This window comes from Pinus tabuliformis, chromosome 6, assembly GCF_031772625.1.
Source record: "Pinus tabuliformis cultivar Carrire ecotype Pingquan chromosome 6, CPIR1, whole genome shotgun sequence".
Taxonomy (NCBI): domain Eukaryota; kingdom Viridiplantae; phylum Streptophyta; class Pinopsida; order Pinales; family Pinaceae; genus Pinus; species Pinus tabuliformis.
Window position 1 is genome coordinate 1,698,361,849 of NC_142292.1, and position 10,358 is coordinate 1,698,372,206.

Genomic DNA, 10,358 nt, shown 5'->3' on the forward strand with positions numbered 1-10,358 from the left:
ATGGACAAATAAATGCAGTCTTTGACTGGTCCTGTGGGCGGATATTTATTTGATTATACCCAGAGAATCCATCCATAAATGAAAAGATTTCACATCCGGCGCATTCATCAATTATCTGGTCAATGAAGGGTGTAGGGTAGTTGTCTTTTGGACAAGCTTGATTTACATCCCTATAATCGACGCACACTCTAATCGTTCCTTGTTTTTTCATAACAGGGACAATATTCGATACCCAATCGGTTAGAGGAACCGGGTAAATGAAACCAGCATGGAGAATTTTTTCAACTTCTGCCTTGATGGCAACGGATTTCTTGGGGTTCACCTGCTGTAGCCATTGTCGTACTGGTTTGACATCTCAATACATCTTGATTTCATGTTCAACGATACTCGAGTCAATGCCTGGCATTTCATTATATGACCAAGCAAAGACATCTCTGAATTCGCGAAAAAGAGCGTTATATATTTCCAGTTCTGAAGGAGAACAACATTTGCCAACATAAATATTCTCTACAACATCTGTTTTAGTCGAGATATTTATGGTGATAGTCTCTTCAATGTTGGACAAGTTTCGCTCGGAATCCACCATGTTTACAGTATTTGATAGAAAATCAAAAACTGAAGGATGATAAAGGTCATCAGGAGTATCTTCTTCACAATGTGGAAGAAGGGAACGATGGTGGTAATCTTCCCATGGTGCCCCTTCAATTACCATTGATTGAACAATTCTTTCATTGGTTACATGCACTCGCGACCAAGGATCTGAAGGGGTGCCATATTCCTTAGACCTATCTATCCAAATGCTTGATGAGCGTTGATTTGGGTTTGCCTCCCATGCTAGGAAAATTGATTGCTACAATATTTCTGTTGGGCTTGGAGGCAATACCTGCGCTTGATCCATGTTGATATCGTTTTCTGAGATCTTTTTAATCGAAGATATCATATTACAGGTTCCTACCGATGCCACTTCCGCCAAATTGACTGGAGGCGGAAGGGCAAAAGTTCCCATTAATATAGGGTCTTTTAGTAGGCCTACTCTGATATTTTAAAGCGATTGGGGGCTTCCATGGATCATTGGAATGCTTTCCGTAACTTGAGAACCATTGGGGAGGAAGGTTTGTTGATCGACAATTGTAATCCCTCCTTGAAAGGGAAATGCAATATTCCTAAAATAGGTCGACACAACAGCAGCCATAGCATATATCCATGGTCTTCCTAGTAGGATGTTATAATCGAGGTTTTTGTCGATTACTTCAACATCTATTTCTATTGTTTTCCCTCCTAGTTCAACCTTCAAGTTACTCAGAATACCATATGGGGTATATGTTCATCCGTAAAATGCTTTTAATGTCGTCGAAGATCGCGACAAGGTTGGAGATCCTAAAGTTTTCCAGTAACTCATTGACATAATACATGTAGATGCCCCCTCATCAATAATTGTTCGATGAACAATTTTGTTGAGGGCTTTCACTTGAACGAGAAAAGCTAGTTGAGCTGGTAAGCGAGGATCATATCCTTTATGATTGAAGGACACAAGATTGGAATCCTTTGGGTCTATCCCACCGATGGCTGATAATAAAGCCTGCTTTTGGGATGGGCAACTTGCAGTACCTCAAGTGTCGACATAGCGGATGGCGATTGGGCCAGATCTTCCACTATATTATAATGCTGTGTTGCTCTAGCATGAGGATTAAATGTCGACTTGTGTACTACTCCCTTTGGCGGTTTTATTGTCAACTCAGGAATGATGGGCGGCGCAACTTCTGTCGAAGTTGTTGTCGAACTACTAAGTTGATCTTTATCCTTGTTGTTCGATAGCTATGGATTCCCGTAATCTTTGTTCCTTGTTGATATCAGAGCATCATTTTGCTGTTTGGAAACCGACAACATCAGCACTTGAGACGAGGAAGCATTTCCACTGTCAACCAGATTTGTTCTTGGATTTGGAAACGGATCAGTTAACACTGCCGAGGTTTTTGAATTCTTGAAGAATTTTTTAAGCTCAGCTCTGTGTGGACAATCTGCTGTCCAATGATCCTCATCGCATATAAAGCATGGATTTCTTGGTTTCCTATTTCCAGGAGGGTTTGCAGAAGATTTTTCAGGTGATGATTCTTCCTGTTTCTTCTTCTTCCCTTTGCTTTTCTTCTTGCCCCCTGGTTGCTTGGTTTCTTTGCCTTTATCTGTCGAGACGAAATTTACTTCCGAAGCAAGAAGTTCCTCTTTTGCATTTTGACTGGAAATCTTACGGGCCTTTTTAGATGTAGCCTTTGTCGATTTCGTGTCTGTTGCGCCTATCACGCCATCGCTGGCATGAGAGTCATTGTTTGATTTAGGAGGAGGGGGGACCGAAAATTCTTGTCTGGGAGCGTCAGGTATTTTGTCATAGAGCGTGCCAGACTGAGTATAAATCAAGTCTAAATATTGCGCACGAGCAATGACTTGCTCTTCGGTGACAACTCCCCCTTTTGCCACATCTTCTGTAATAGAAGGCAATAATGACTTAATGAACCATTCAACTAAAAGCTGATCAAGAACATACATTTTTACCATTCTACGACAACGTCACCACTCATGTATATGATCAGATATGTGAGTGGCTGTTGTTTGTTTGAAATTGGTAAGAAGTTCCGTTCCTGTTTCGTACCTTATCGGTAACTGAAAATGGGTTAGAAAGGTTGTGGCTAGGGTACTGAAGTTGTCAAACGAAGCTCTGGGCAATTCGATATACCATTTTGCTGCCAGACCAGTTAATGTCCTCTGAAAAAGGTGAAGCCTAATCGAATCATCGTTTAGGGTGTTTGATGAACACCACAGATGAAAGGTCATCACATGATTCGACGGATCTTCACCCGGATTTCCATTAAATTTAGGAATATCTGATGGAAGTTTATGCGGAATCGCTGGCCACCAAGGGGCGTAAGCGATTGGATCGTTTGTTAACCGATTTAAATCAGGTAACTCTAAAGTCGCCACGAAGGGTAACTGTTGATTCAGGTTAGGTGAAGCATACCCAGAATAAGATGGGATCACCTGAGCAATTGGTCTTTGCAAACCAGCATAATGCATTTGATGCTGGTAACTTTGGTAAGGTTGGTGGGCATGACCATTGTAGAATGGTTGATTTTGACAGTTTTGAATATACGGCTGCCCACTATTTGCAAAGATTTGTTGCTTAGATCCTTGGTATACTTGTTGGAATTGCGGTTGTTGGTATTGCACTAGCCATGGTTGTGAAGCCATGTGCTGTTGCCCGATACTAACTGTTTGACCAAGATGAGGGGTAATTGTACCCATTTGAACCTATGTCATTCTACCAGTCGGAGATTGTGGTTGAGTTGCAGGGTCAAGAGGCTGTTGCATTACAACCTGAGAAACCTGAGGTTGGCATACAACAGGCAGCGCTTGTACTTGCAACACCGTCACAATAGCTGGCGTAGTTGGTATATTTGACATAGGCAAACATAGTTTCATCAAATATACAACTGTTGGTTGTTGAGGTAGTATCGGTACCCGACCGCTTGACGTAATTCCAGCATAACCTGAATTTTGTTGTGGACTCCCGTATGGCTGTCCTCCCGGAGGGGACAATGAAAGGGTATACTGCCCCCCATACAGCGGTAATCCGGTACTTAAGGGAATGGTTTGCCCTTGAGGACTGGACTGCCCAAATTGACTTCCAAATGGATCAATTTGTTGAGACTCAACATAAGAGTTTCCAGATACTATTCCAGATGAAAAAATAGGAACGAACCATACCGTTGAAATAGCCCCTGAGTGAGCTCCTTCTAGCGATTGAGAGCTAGTTGGGACATATGGTATACTGGCAAACATCGTTGGAGTGATAGCAGGAAGTTCTACCATCACTGTGTCGGATGACACAGTCCTAGATGTTGACAGTTGTTTAGACATTTCTAGTCTATCCAAAAGTTTACCTAGCGATTCTACAGGAGCTTCCACTGGCACTAGACTAATTTCTGACGAAAAAGGATACAGAGTGATCTCGACCCCAAATTGCGATGGAGTACTAGATGGAGGATCCTCCACAATCTCTTATATAGCAATTAGACCAGGTGGAAGAGGTAGACCGTCAGGTCTGTAGAATATTTTTGGTGCCGAAGAAGGTATGGAATCTGCAGCGACAGATGTTTGGGGAACAACACTCTCCGAACCGGTTGTAGATAGAACTGGTTCAGTGATACAAGTTTTTACCCTCAGACTAGGATCAGTACTACTGTCCTTCGGTGGCTGCTGAACTTCTTGTGTAAAGGTAGGGATACTAGAAATGTTTGGAGTAACCAGAGTCTTTGATGTTGTTGGAACACTTGTTCTAACTTTACCAGGAGATTTGGAACCAGTTAAACGAGTTTGCTTTGTCCGTAATAGTTTCGATTCCGGAGACAAAGACGGTTGACTCGTAAGCCTCCGCGAACAACGAGGTTTCAATTGAATTTCTTCCACGATTGCGGATTACTCGATCAACTAAAAATCAAGGGGAAGTATGTTTCCGTATTAGATAAATTTTAGACGCTTTGACACAACTTGTTTTTTCAATTTTTAAGAGTCAAGAAAAAACAAAAGATGACTCTAGTCACCTTCGATTTTTAATGAGCCTGAAGTGACAAGTGCTCAGATGGACCTTTTTCGTTAAGGAGTCTGAAAAGGAACGAAAGGGACTTCTCTAGAAATCTAGGCAGAGGGATTACCAAACCAATTGCAAAACTGCAGAATACTTTTTACGGTATGGCAGTCAATCTTCCCGAATGCTGTGTTCGGTGCATTGCGATCGATAGGGCGGTAGACACAGCTTCCTATGGATAAAGGATTAAGCCTATTGTGGTCTCCCAAAATATACTCGACGGTACGTGGGAGCACAAGTCCATACTGGCACTTATCGTCTCAAAGTGGACGAATCACCCAACCAACAGTGAGAACAACAATTACCAGGCTTTACGACGCCGGAATACGTCTCTAGCCTAGACTTCTAGATGTTGTGCATTAGGTTCCAAAGCGTTGTTAGATTCATTAATTTTTTTTTTAGTTGATCTTGCTTAAGAAATTTTCCTTTCAAGTTCACCGCGTGATGTAGATGTACAATTCCTAAAATGCAATCTAAGATGATAAACAGTCTTTTATCTTCTTTGTGCAATGAAAATCCTAGCTACTAAGGAAAGAGAGACAATATTCTTTCACAAAGAGCATAGAGAACACACTATATGCACTGTCCTAAATCAAACCATCAAACAGTGTAAATGCAAATGCACATGCATGTATTTTTTTCAGCCTTCTTAATATGTGAATGATAAAAGAAAACTAATGTGAAAATCTGAATTATTTTTCAAGTGACAATTACTAACAAGATAATGACAACACTTTACGATTTGGAAATGAAAAGTTGCTTTCGACACTAGAAAAACTACTAATTCAGATCAAATACAACAGTAAGAGGGTAATCGACTATCAAGAGCAACCAGACTCTCTTCTATGACTGAAAACGACACTTGCGACACTTTCAAATCAAGAAACAACAGTAAAATTACGTTACTTTTTTTCAAAGGAGAACTGAAAATGACTCAACAAATACACAAAAACATTTACAGTTCTTTGCACAATGGAGGCGGAATATCAGCAAGGAAAGGGGTTTCAAATAGAGGTATACTGACTACAGGCAGCAAAATTCATGAATAGAACTGAAAAGAATGAACACAGAAACCAAAATTGAGGAACAATGCCTAGTCTGATCAGCGCACTTGTAACACAGTGAATTTGAAATGCAGCGCACCTACTACACTCGAGAAGTGCACTGAATTTCAGATTCACAGAACAGAGACTGCGTTGGGCCAGAGACGAGACTTTGCTTGGGTTCTGGGTCACAGTTTGCAGTTCAGTTCAGGGATTTTGGCCGAGCAAGTGGTAATCAGTAAATCAACAACAGGGGTAGATCTAAGGAGGTTACTACAGCCACTACAAGGGAAATTAGATAGTTTGTAAATCAGTTGTTTAATTCATAAACAAAACCCGGAGATCGACTGAAGCGGCATTTATCTACTTTACATTTGCATAGCAAATGCAATTCGAAAGCTACCTGGCTTGACTTTAGGCTCCGTCTGTAAGTTTATAAAATAAACAACAAGGTAGATAAACAAACAACCTAGTCGCTCCCCAGCGGAGTCGCCATTTTGTTACAGGGAAAAGTGTCTATGCAGAACTGCTAATCCCACTAAGGTGTGGTAGCTACCTTAGAAACAAACAAAGTAAAGCTACTTTCATTTTCCTTTATGAAATATAGATGAGAGAAGAATAAAGGAGACCAACCTCTGTCTTGCGCTTGGCTCCTAGTTCGATTCCTCTCTCTTCTGATAGTCCTTTGCTACTTGCTTCCTTGTACACCTAGCTTCACAGAGTACCCGTAGAATCAAAGTAGCATAACACTATACAAGAACATGTATCTATTATCATAAACAATCTAGGATCAGATGTAAATTGACCATACAAATGCATAAAACATAAACGACACAAGAGTATGGAGGAAAACTTGAATAGCTTTTATTGATAATCAAGAAAGAGCCAAGAGAGTTACAACCAGTTGTTCTAACCCAGCATCATCCTCTCAGCAAGTAAGCCCTTCTTCACCTCATGCAAAGCCTAGATCACCCAACACTATGATGTTGCCTCAAGAAACAAACAACAATTCCTTACAAGATGCAAAATTCCAGCCTCAGGATCTCTGGGATGAGGGATCCATATATAGATATTAGTAAGGGAGATGAGTCAGCCTGTGATCTGATTAGTGTCTTCCCTCTGATAGTTCTTGCTTCCACTTGGAGATTGATTATTTCTTACTCATCCTTGGTCGAATTCAGAGAGGCAAGTGTCACAGGAGAAGTTTCTGGAAGATTCCATGCCTCTCCACCTCGCGGATTGACACTGCCATTTGTCACTTCTCGCCCATCGCACCCCATACAAGGGCTTTTTGAAATGCAACGCACCCACAGAGTGTACTTAGGTGAGATGCAACACACTTTGCCTATGGAGCAGGTGAAATGATCCTGTTTTGATCAGTTCTGAGTAGTTTTTCATGGAGAACTTCTGGGAGAAGCTGTAATTAGTTGACCTTGTTCCTTTAGGGGTTAGAACAACACTTTTAGGGACTTAGGAGCCCTTGGTTAAATGACTGGTTCATATCATATTTATTTTATTTATTTACTTGTAACTATTAAATGAATGGATGCAAGACCTCATTGATGATATAATAGTTCATTGGAGAAGGAGGGGATCCTTCTGGTTATGTTTCATAAGTTATTTTAGTCATTTATGTTATGTCTTGTATCCTAGACTTGTAGGTTGTATTGATGCCAAGTGTTTGACAAAATGTCAGTCCCGGTAGGGGATGCTCAAGCCTAATCCTGAGGTTGAGTTTGATTCATTGGTATTGTTATCATTTATTTAATGATTTCTGAAGGTTCCAACAAGTTATGGGCAGAGGCCGGGAAGTCTGGGCTAGAAAAATGGCTCAATTTCCGGGATTACTGGTCTACAGAGCATTAGCCTGGAGACTAACTCGCCTGGGTAGTGTCTGGGGAGAGTTATAACTTGCCTAAGCAGTGTCTCGGGAGCGTTATAACTAACCTGGTGATCTGAAAATGAGATCTTAGACAATTATTAAGGTATTACAGAATCGTGTGCATGGATTTTCCTATGTTACCTTATGCAATGGATCAATAAGATTGTGAAATACATAGACAATGAAGCAGTAAAGAAGCATAATAGACAACACACATAAACACAAAAAATTTAATAAGGAGTTCACCCAACAACTCTTGGACTACATCTCCTAGTCCAGCCTTCAGTGGTGACCTCTCTATTATGTCTTCAGAAGCAGAGTTTTTACAAGAATGAGCTCAATTTGAGTCTCACACAATAGATACAAAACAACAAGGCTTTCTTGGATCCCCCAAGTCTTTCTGAGTACACAGACTCTCCTCACTGATTCTCTGTCTCTGTTTTCTCTCTATCTCAACATTGCTTGCCGCTGTTTGCTCTCTTCTATGGCTTTAAAGCCAATCGAAATTGCCTGTTCATTTCCTCTTCTCGACTTTCTGTCTCCCAGCCTCTGTCCACTCAAATCCCTCTTCTAAGCGTTAGCAATCATGGCATAATGCCTTTTGGGGGAGGTGGCCACCTGTTCTGTAATGGATGAGTGCATCGGGCCTTTGAAATCCCTGAAATGGCCATTCTCTGTTTACACAGAGAAATGCGTTCAAACACATGAAAAGTTCACCAAAACATTGTTCATTGCACTTTAAATCTTCATAAATGTGCCTTATTCTCCCATCAGGTCCACCTGTAAGTCATTATCGCATGTCACAATGCCCCTTTCTGTGGCTTCCCTTTGCATTTGGAAAATATGTTAAAACACTGAAAAATTATGTAAAAATGGCTTTGGGTGGATTTGAAATATTATTCATTTTCATTCCCAAACCCTTTCGGGTCCAGTTTTCATCGCATCGGCGCTTCCCTTGTATTTCGTTTAATAAACGAAATAAGCGAAAATACATTCAAAATTCCATTTGACAGATCTCAAATCTTATGAAATAGAATTTATATTTTTTTTGGTCCAGTCTATCACAGTCCTAGTCATAATCGACCTCGCTCCTTTGCATAGCTCCGATGCGATATTGCGATATCGCAATCGCATGTCGCTGATCCTCCCAGGTTGTGGTTAAGTCCATAGATATATATATATATATATATATATATATATATATATATATATATATATATATATATCTATGTATGTATGTATGTATATATCAGCGATGCGATAGCGCGATTGACTCTGGGCCGTTGATTTGCGGACATAGATCAACGACTCTCGTTTGATCGCACTGCTCGCTATCGCGCTTCCCATATAGCCGCCTCCAATAACCTCTGATAGCTTTTGCCGATTGCGATTTTCCGATCGGATCTGGACCGTTGATCGGCCAGATCCAACGGCTCCTGTGCATCACTCCTTTGACTGCCGATAAGCCTGTTTTCCATTGTTTTCTTGGTGTTTTTGGGTCCCAATAGTGTTTTCCACTGTTTTATGAAGGTTTTCTCATGTGATCGTTTTGATCTTTTAAGCGATTTTTGAAGACTTAGAGGGTATTTAAATCATTTTTGGATCACGCCTTCCCACTGAGAAAGCTTTTGGACCACCAAAAGTTGATTTTCAAGCATCGATCAAGTGAGGATACAACTTCCTCACTTGTCCAATTTCCAACCATCGTGCACTGCTTGGTTTTGAACCTTTGAGTCTAATTCTTAAGTACTCGACATCCCCTCTACGCGTCGTTCTCACCTTTCTGTCTAGAACTGTATCTTCCTACAACTAATTGAGATATTCAGGAAACAGATCAACAATAGAAGGCAACTGACTTTGCTCTTCGGGATCTTCAATCAATGAAGGTTCAAACAATCTCAAGTTCTCTGCATTAACTACTAAATAGATGTGCATGTAAGCTGGAAAATCAAGGCGAAAAGCATTCTCACCAATTTTCTCAAGTATCTTGAAAGGCCCATACCTTATTGGCTTCAGCTTCTTTCCCTCACCTCGCATTTTGTCTTTGCTGAAGTATAGCCAAAATTGATCTCCAACTTGGAATCTATGTTCAATTCGACGCTTATTATGCCTTGCCTTGTACTTGGCCTGGCTCTGTTCTAGTTGTTCCTGCACTGCATAGTGAATTCCTTGGATCTGTTCAATGAACTTGGTTGCTTTTTCCACATCACTGTGTCCATCAACTACTATGTCTTTCACAAAGACAAAACCCAAGGGAGACTTTGGTGTAAAACCAAAACAAGTCTCAAAAGGAGATCTTTGTGTAGAAGAATGTTTAGCACGGTTGTAAGCATGTTGCACATAACACAAATGTTCATCCCAAAGCTTGGGATGTTTGCTACAATAGCCCTTGAGCAACTGGATCACCGTCCTGTTGACCACCTCTGTTTGGCCATCTGTTTGTGGATGAAAGGCCATGCTCTTCTTCAGTCTGGTGTCCATCAGTTCCCACAGACTTGACCAAAATTTCCCAACAAATCAAGAATCTTGATAAGATACAATGGAAGTGGGTAACCCAAAATGAACCCATACATGCTGAAAGAAAAACTTTGTTGTTTTTTCAGCTGTAATCTACTTGTTACAAGGTATTAAAATACACATTTTGCTAAACCTGTCCACAATAACATATAAATAATCATGACCTTTTCTAGACTTTGGCAATCCCCCAACAAAGTCCATGGAAACACTTTCCCAAGGACGAGAAGGAAATGGAAGTGGAGTGTACAAGCCTAGTTTTCTATTGCTGGGCTTGCTTTTA